Below are 10,350 nucleotides of genomic sequence, written 5' to 3' on the forward strand. Positions count from 1 at the left end.
ATCGTTAGATGAGATTTGATAAAAAAAATAATAATAAATAAACTTGAATATAAAAACACAATAAATAAAAAAGAATAATCATACGAAGCCGAAAATAACACACATGTATGATGACCCTAGTGCATATTGGACTTGAATCAAACAAAACGAGTGGTTGAAACAATGTAATCTCACACGCTTCTTTTAACCAAAATTATTAGATATTGCTTGTTTAATTTGACAATGATTGAATGAATGCTTATACCACCTTAAACTTTCGTGGAATGAATGACTCAAATCATATACACACTTCACTCACAAGTGCAAACAATAATTGTTCCATCCTTTTCAATATATAGAGAGCCAATAAAATATCTATACAATGTGTACAATGGAATATAGGAATATTCGATTCAGTAGGATATCAGATATTTATTATTTCTGGTATTTAGATAGTTATTCTAGATAGTATAGATGTATTATGTTTGAGAAATTAGTAGTATTTTATCTTAAATATTTATTTTTTAAATTATATTAAACTAAATAAATAATTCATTATACACATTGTACAAATATTCTATTAACTCTCTAGTAAAATTCTTTTAATACATATATGTTCATTTGTCAAAACCACTTCTGACCAAATCTTGAGATCATTGGTAAGAAGATATTTTTTCATGTGAGTTGTTGGCTTGTTGCTTCATGACTACAACATTAACAAACAAAAACGCTATCAGAATGAGTAGTGAGACTCGTGGAAAAAGTTATTACCCTTTTCCCCCTTCATTGAACAAAAAAATAGAAAAAAAGAAAACTTATGTCTTATATTTGAGTTCATACATTCACTTAGGCTCTTTTGTTTGATGTCTATGTCTTGTCAAGATATAGATTTTATTGTTTAGTTTGTAAGACACAAAAATAAGAAGAACACGCTTATACACAAACATACACAAGATACATATATTTCATGTCTCAAGAAAATAGTGAGACACGAATTTTGGATGATGAATACGAATTTGTATATTTTTTTTTTAAATTATTTTATCCTTATTCATTTTCTGAAATTTCAAATATCTCCCTTTTTTATTACAAACCCTAACCAGGGATTTTTCTTCTGTAATTGTTCTCCACCATCGAAGCTGTACCACCGTCGCACATCATCTCCGTTTCTCACTGACTCTCCTCTGTGATTAATGTAGGCTGTGCTCCGGTAGCGGTGAGCTTGTGTTGTTACTCTGCTGCCTTTGCCTCTTCATCCCGCAGCTACATTAGCCTCCTCCTAGATGTGATTTGCGTCGTTGCCGCTAGTATTTTTCTCTTGTGATATTTTTGTTTTAATTTTGATTATTCATAATATGTGTTATTGTTGATTGAGTGCTATTCTAGTGTTTGGGTATGTGGACTATCGAATTATAAGGCAATGAATTCCTGCGTGTACCTACGGCCTAAACAAAAAAAAGAGTGGACTCGTTTGTTTAAGAAAATTGCTTAGGTCTTAAAAAAAAAGAGTTGTAGAAGGAGATTTTGGTGCTGCGATAAATGAAATTCTACTAAAATTTTACTATCAATCTGCTCTTGTTATTAGACCTGATTGTTGATAAAACTAGTGATAAAAATATTGTTCAAATTGCTGATTAATATGTTAATGAAATTGCTTATCAAATTATTAATAGGTTAGCTTTTTAATTATTATCTTTGAGGAATGAGAGGACAATTTATTTGTATTGTGTTTATAAAATTGCTTATTAAATTACTTACTAAATTGTTGATCGAATTGTTTGTATTATGTGTTTGTAGAAATTGAATAAGTTGGATGATAATTCTTTGTAGAGATTGATATATTAATTTACAAATTTGGATCTTGTTTCATTGTGATAGTAGTTAGAATCAATTTTGTTTTAGAAAATTATCAATCACCTATCTTAAAGTATTATTTCCTTTATTTTACTTAATAAAATTACATATTAAAACTCTTAGGAAAAACTACCAAAAGTACCTATAAAGTTTACGAACGCTGACAAAAGTACCCATAAACTAAGGAAATTAACGATGCACCCGTGAAAGATGGGTTCCGTATGACAAAAGTATCCAAATCTTAATTTTTTGTTAATTTTTTAATAAAATTCCTAAACTATCCTACACTCAACCTCAACTCACTTTTTCAACATTTCATAACTCAATTTGCACCAACTCTTGCCATGGAGTCCAAAACTACTCCTACAACAAACCAGACCAAGATCAATGGTAGTGGTGGTGGTGGTAGAAGATCGGACCTCAACCGATTCACTCATAAGTTTATAATCCATACCCAAACCAAATTAATCAAACACCAAAAAATACTCAAAACATAAAAATTTTCAAATCCATTCATCCAATTTCAATTCACTTTAGCAAAACTAGAAATAGAAAAAGCCATCAACCATAAAAAATCAACAAATCCATTCATCAAATTTGAAATTTATTTCAACAAAAATCAGAATTAAAAGTAGCCATCAACTGGATCTTCTGTAAATCAATCTCAACCTTCATAAAAAATAGAAGCAGATTTAAAAAAAATAGAACAGTATCATTTTAGTAGTAACTAAATCAATTTCTGAAAAGAAGAAAAATAAAATAAAAATGTTTTAAAAAAAAGAAATACATTTTTCTTCGCCGGCCGACTGTAACATCGTCAATGGCAGAACCTCCATCCACAGTGCCGCCTCCCTTTTTTCTCTGATTTCTCTTTACTGAACCCGCTTTCTGTATGCAAGAGTACCACGACCCCTCTCTCTTCTCAGGTGTGCGACGACGGTATTCTCCTCGGCTGGGTCAGACACACCACGACGACGTTCTCCTCGGCTACAACAGGTGCGCCACAGCATTCTCCTCAGGTTGGGTCACAGGTGTGCGATGAAGGTGTTGTAGTCACCTTAATAGTGAGAGGGAGAAGCACTGAGAGGGGGAAGAGATTGGCGGTAATGGAGTAGGTGGGTGGCGGACGGCAATGAGGAGGTAGGAGAAGAGTTTCTGTGACTCTATGAGGGTTTTCGAGGGATAAGTGATGAGAGAGGAAGAAGAGAAGAGAGGGAGTGACGGTAGAATGGGGTTAGGGTGGGGTAATTTAGAAATTTTATTAAAAAAATCAACAAAAAATTAGGATTTGGATACTTTTGTCATACGGAACCCATCTTTCATGGGTACAGCGTTAATTTCCTTAGTTTATGGGTACTTTTGTCAGCGTTCGTAAACTTCATGGGTACTTTTGGTAGTTTTTCCAAACTCTTAATTATTTTTCAGCTGATATTTTTATTGATATATATTTAATTAGATTTCAATCATACCTTTTCTATTTTGTTCATTGCATCTAAGCCAGTTGGTTGGTTACTTAATTTTGAAATCTATTAGTATGCTTTGACTTTGATTATGTGAGTATATGCTTATGTAATGTGAATTTTTCCTATTTCTAGTTTAATTGAGTGTTTTTCCTATTCTCTCAAGTTATTAGAGTTCTTCATTTATGTATTTAGTTGTTATTGTTTCTTAGGAAGTGATAATGGATCGTTCTGAACAAATTAAGCTATGTGTTGGATATTACTGGATTATGAGAATGCAGTTTGACACGTTAATGCTGCTTTTTTTAGTTACTTTATATATGTATATTAGGAATAGAAGGCGGGGTCATACTTCGATTGGTCGAAGAGTGAATACATTGCTATTAAGGCGAGATGCATTAGATAATATCATTGGGGAGGGTGGAGATAGAATTGCATATGGGAGTTAAGAATGAGCTTAAATGCATTTGCAACTTTATGTGAATTGCTATAAGTTTAAGGTGGATTAGACGAAGACGGTCATGTTGGCATAGGCGAGCAAGTAGCTACTTTCTTAATCATATTAGCTCACCATACCAAAAATCGCAGCATACAAGTTAGGTTCTATAGGTCTGGTGAAACTATTAGTAGGTATTTTCACAAGGTATTGTGTTCGGTTTTGCGTGTCCAAAGTATCTTATCTGCAAAGGCAGACCTTGTATCGGAAGATTGTGTAGATCCAAGATGGAAATGGTTCAAGGTAGGTCGTGTATGTAGCTCCAATTTTTATTGGTCAAGTTAACTCTGCGGGAAATCTAGAATATCAACCAATGTCTTAGGAGTTTGCAATCGGAATATGAATTTCGTCTATGTCCTTAGCGGTTGGGAAGGATCGGCATCTGATTCAAGGATACTTAGGAATGCTATTACTCGACATAATGGCTTGAAAATACCTGTTGGTATGTCTAAATCAATCTTTTGAAAAGAATAATAACTATTTATTATGAGAATTACAATGTAATTCTTATATTTCTCCATCCTTCTATTTTATGGTGTTATTACTTAGTGGATGCTGGCTATACTAATGGGAGAAGATTTTTATCTCCTTATAGAAATGTCTGCTATCATATGAATGAGTGGGTTCAAGGTCATCGGGCACCACAAAATCGTCTAGAGTTATTTAATAAGAAGCACTCTTCGGCTAGAAACGTGATTGAGCAGTGTTTTGGGTTGCTTAAGAAAAGATGGGCAATTCTATGAAGTCCCTCATTCTATCCTATTAAGGTTCAAAGCCACATTATTATTGCTTGTTGTTTGTTACAAAATTTTATTCGTATGAACATGGATGTTGATCCTGAAGAAGATGCAACTCTTTTACCAGAACATATACTCGTAGGAGATGACACTATAGTTGATGAAGCTAACACAATTGATGTTGTGGAAAGTAGCCATGAGTGGACTCAATGGCGTGAGGACCTAGCAACTGAGATGTGAGAAATATGGAGAGGAGAACGTGGCGTGTAGAGTTTTTATCTTTGCTAGTTTTGTTATGTATGCAATTTTCCTAGATTATAAATTATTGTATTTGAATTCATTTGAGTTTTTTTCTTTGTGCAATATGTATTTGCCGATTTGGATTCATAACTTGTATTCTAATTAAACATATAATTAGACAAGTGTTTATTTTAATTATTTTAATCTGTTGTAAATCTGCTGTCATTAGCATAGCAATTTTGCTGTAATTGTTTACTTTATTTTATTGTGCATAAATATTATCTAGCAGCAAATGGCCTCCATACTCCGCCAATGGACTAAACAAGAAACTGAACAATTTGTGGTGTTCATGGAGGAATTGATTGTTGAAGGCAAGAGGGCAGATGCCGGTCAATTTAAACCAGGACCATTTCAAAACCTGGCGGACAAGATGAATGAAAAGTTTTCTGGATGTGGTCTCACTGTAAAGTACATCAGGAATAAACACAAGCGCCTCAAAGAAAAATATATGTTTGTGGCTGAGATGTTGAGTTGTAGTGGTTTTGGGTGGAATTTTGAAAAGATGTGTGTTGAAGTGGATAGTAAACAAGTACTAGAAGAATGGGGAAAGGTGTGAATTTTTGCACATTTCATCGTTCCTCTTACAAGTACTTTAATTTTCATGTAATTGTACGTATATGCATTTATAATGTACACTTTTTTTATGTTGTATAGGGTCGCAATATTACGCTTTATACTCCAGGCAAGCCATTTTCGTTGTTTGAACGTCTTGGGAACATTTTTGGCAAGGATAAAGCTACTGGTCTTGATGTATGCAGTAGAAAAGATGCTGAAGAAGATGTCACACTGGGCTCTACATTTCTGCGGCCACATCTGGTGGCTTGGGTTTAGGCGGAGATGATGTTGACATGGAAGATTTAGCAGCTGCCAAGGGCGAACTACCCAATACCTTTTCGACCTCATTTGCTTCATCAAGTGAGAAAAATCAAGAACGTCACACTGCAACTAAAAAAAAGCAATGATGCTGCAGTCCTATCACACTTAGCTGAAACTTTTAAAGCTGCAGTTGAGGATCAAGGAAAGCATGTGCAGGTACTAGCCAATGCAATGTCTGGTATTAATGAGCAAGTGGATCTTGGCCGAACGCTGAAGAGTCTTGGTTTCAACACAATGGAGATCGTGCAAATTGCAAAAAAAATTGTGCTGAATCCATAATTGAAGACAACCTTTTGGAGTTTAGACGAGGAAAAGGAAGCATTCGCACGAGATATAAAGGAAGCATTCCAATAAAAGTTGTCCATTATATCTCGTGCGAATGCTTCCTTTTCCTCGTCTAAACTCCAAAAGGTTGCCTTCAATTCTGGATTCTGCACAAATTTTTTTGCAATTTGCACGATCTCCATTGTGTTGAAACCAAGACTCTTCAGCGTTCGGCCAAGATTCACTTGCTCATTAACACCAGACATTGCATTGGCTAGTACCTGCACATGCTTTCCTTGATCCTCAACCACAGCTTTAAAAGTTTCAGCTAAGTTTGATAGGACTGCAGCATCATTACTTTTTTTAGTTGTAGTGTGACGTTCTTGATTTTTCTCACTTGATGAAGCAAATGAGGTCAAAAAGTTATTGGATAGTTCGCCCTCGACAGCTGCTAAATCTTCCATGTCAACATCATCTCCGCCTAAACCCAAGCCACCAGATGTGGCCGCAGAAATGTAAAGCCCGGTGTGACATCTTCTTCAACATCTTTTCCACTGCATGCATCAAGACCAGTAGCTCTATCCTTGCCAAAAATGTTCCTAAGACGTTCAAACAATGGAAATGGCTTGTCTAGAGTGTAAAGCGTAACATTGCGACCCTATACAACATAAAAAAAAGTGTACATTATAAATGCATATACATACAATTACATGAAAATTAAAAAATACTTGTAAGAGGAACGATTAAATGTGCAAACACTCACACCTTTCCCCATGCTTCTAATACTTGTTTACTATCCACTTCAACACACATCTTTTCAAAATTCCAACCAAAACCACTTCAACTCAACATCTTAGCCACAAACATATATTTTTCGTTGAGGCACTTGTGTTTATTCCTGATGTGCTTTACAGTGAGACCACATCCAGGAAACTTTTCATTCATCTTGTCCGCCAGCTTTTGAAATGCTCCTGGTTTAAATTGACCGGCATCTACCCTCTTGCTTTCAACAACCAATTCCTCCATGAACACCACAAATTGTTCAGTTTCTTGTTCAGTCCATTGGCGGGGTATGGAGGCCATTTGCTGCTAGATAATATTTATGCACAATAACAAATAAAGTAAACCATTACAGCAAAACTGCTATGCCAATGACAGCAGATTTACAACAGATTAAAACAATTAAAATAAACACTTGTCTAATTATATGTTTAATTAGAATACAAGTTATGAATCCAAATCGGCAAATACATATTGCACAAAGAAAAAAACTCAAATGAATTCAAATACAATAATTTATAATCTAGGAAAATTGCATACATAACAAAACTAGCAAAGATAAAAACTCTACACGCCACGTTCTCCTCTCCATATTTCTCACATCTCAGTTGCTAGGTCCTCACGCCATTGAGTCCACTCATGGCTACTTTCCACAACATCAATTGTGTTAGCTTCATCAACTATAGTGTCATCTCCTACGAGTATATGTTCTGGTAAAAGAGTTGCATCTTCTTCAGGATCAACATCCATGTTCATACGAATAAAATTTTGTAACAAACAACAAGCAATAATAATGTGGCTTTGAACCTTAATAGGATAGAATGAGGGACTTCATAGAATTGCCCATCTTTTCTTAAGCAACCCAAAACACTGCTCAATCACGTTTCTAGCCGAAAAATGCTTCTTATTAAATAACTCTAGACGATTTTGTGGTGCCCAATGACCTTGAATCCACTTATTTATATGATAGCGGACATTTCTATAAGGAGATAAAAATTCTCTCCCATTAGTATAGCCAGCATCCACTAAGTAATAACACCCTAAAACTGAAGGATGGAGAAATATAAGAAATACATTGTAATTCTCATAATAAATAGTTATTATTCTTTTCAAAAGATTGATTTAGACATACCAACAGGTATTTTCAAGCCATTATGTCGAGTAATAGCATCCCTAAGTATCCTTGAATCAGATGCCGATCCTTCCCAACCGCTAAGGACATAGACGAAATCCATGTTCCGATTATAAACTCCTAAGACATTGGTGGATATTCTAGATTTCCTCGTCCGATATCTAGATTTGTCACTCTTCGGGACTGTGACATCTAAGTAAGTTCCATCTAATGCTCCTAGACAACCCTATCAAAGGTAAAAAAAATAGTTATTACACGCAGACTTAACTTGACCAATAAAAATTGGAGCTCCATACACGACTTACCTTAAACCATTTCCATCTTGGATCTACACAATCTTGCGGTACAGGGTCTGCCTTTGTAAATAAGATACTTTAGACACGCAAAATCAAACACAATACCTTGTAAAAATACCTACTAATAGTTTCACCAGACCTATAGAACAAAACTTGTACGTTGCAATTTTTGGTATGGTGAGCTAATATGATTAAGAAAGTAGCTACTTTCTCGCCTATGCCAACATGACCGTCTTCGTCTAATCCACCTTGAACTTGTAGCAATTCACATAAAGTTGAAAATTCATTTAAACTCATTCTTAACTCCCATATGCAATTTCTATCTCCACCCTCCCCAATGATATTATCTAATGCATCTCGCCTTAATGGCAATGTATTCACTCTTCGACCAATCGAAGTATGACCCCGCCTTCTATTCCTAATATACATATATAAAGTAACTAAAAAAAGCAGCATTAACGTGTCAAACTGTATTCTCATAATCCAGTAATATCCAACACATAACTTAATTTGTTCAGAACGATCCATTATCACTTCCTAAAAAACAATAACAAGTAAATACATAAATGAAGAACTCTAACAACTTGAGAGAATAGGAAAAAACACTCAATTAAACTAAAAATAGTAAAAATTCACATTACATAAGCATATGCTCACATAATCAAAGTCAAAGCATACTAATAGATTTTAAAATTAAGTAATCAACCAACTGGCTTAAATGCAATGAACAAAATAGAAAAGGTATAATTGAAATCTAATTAAATACATATCAATAAAAATATCAGCTGAAAAATAATTAAGAGTTTTAATATGTAATTTTATTAAGTAAAATAAAGGAAATAATACTTTAAGATAAGTGATTGATAACTTTCTAAAATAAAATTGATTCTGACTACTATCACAATTAAACAAGATCCAAATTTGTAAATTAACATATCAATCTCTACAAACAATTATCATCTAACTTATTCAATTTCTACAAACACATAATACAAACAATTTGATCAACAATTTAGTAAGTAGTTTAATAAGCAATTTTATAAACACAATACAAATAAATTGTCCTCTAGTATTCCTCAAAGATAATAATTAAAAAGCTGACCTATTAATAATTTGATAAGCAATTTCATTAACATATTAATCAGCAATTTGAACAATATTTTTATCATTAGTTTTATCAACAATCAGGTCCAATAACAAAAGCAGATTGATAGCAAAATTTCATTTATCATAGCAGCAAAAGCTCCTTCTACAACTCTTTTTTTTTTATGAACTAAGCAATTTTCTTAAACAGACGGGTCCACTCTTTTCTTTGTTTAGGCCGTAGGTACACGCAAGAATTTATTGCCTTACAATTCAATAGTCCACATACCCAAACACTAGAACAGCACTCAATCAACAATAACACATATTATCAATAATCAAAATTAAAACAAAAATATCACAAGAGAAAAATACCAGCGGCAACGACACAAATCACAGCTAGGAGGAGGCTAATGCGGCTGCAAGATGAAGAGGCAAAGGCAGCAGAGCAGCAACACAAGCTCACCGCTACTGGAGCACAGCCCGCAATAATCATAGAGGAAAGTCAGTGGGAAACGGAGACGATGTGCGACGATGGTACAGCTTTGATGGTGGAGAACAATAGCAGAAGAAAAATCCCTGGTTAGGGTTTGTAATAAAAAAAAGGGAGATATTTGGAATTTCAAAAAATGAATAAGGATAAAATAGTCTAAAAAAAAGAATACAGATCCGTGTCCTTCATCCAAAATCCGTGTCTCACCATTTTCCTGAGACATGAAATACATATATCTTGTGTATATTTGTGTATAAGCGTATCCTTCTTATTTTTGTGTCTCACAAACCAAACAATAGACACGTCCCACTGTGTCTATGTCTTGGCAAGACATGAACATCAAACAAACGGAATCTAACTAAACTAAAGCCTTGTAAAGAAGCGAGAATTTCTCTATACTTTTTAGAATAAAATATTATTTTACTTCCTAAAATTTTTGTTAAGTCTTAATTTTATTTTTAATATTTAAAACTTTTTATTTTGCCTCAAATGTCGTATTGTCCTATTTTTGGTTTTTTTGTCAAAATTAATTTTTTTTCCACAAATATTTTTTTTGTCATTATCATCTTCTTTTAGACAATAATTGTATTCTTTTAGACA

The 10,350-nt window shown here is 33.9% G+C and overlaps 1 pseudogene; it reads right to left on the reverse strand.

Moving 5' to 3' along the window:
• LOC107610827 lies at window positions 7,215-8,746 on the reverse strand (annotated as a pseudogene).

Source organism: Arachis ipaensis, chromosome B01 (assembly GCF_000816755.2).
Source record: "Arachis ipaensis cultivar K30076 chromosome B01, Araip1.1, whole genome shotgun sequence".
In the NCBI taxonomy this organism is placed as follows: domain Eukaryota; kingdom Viridiplantae; phylum Streptophyta; class Magnoliopsida; order Fabales; family Fabaceae; genus Arachis; species Arachis ipaensis.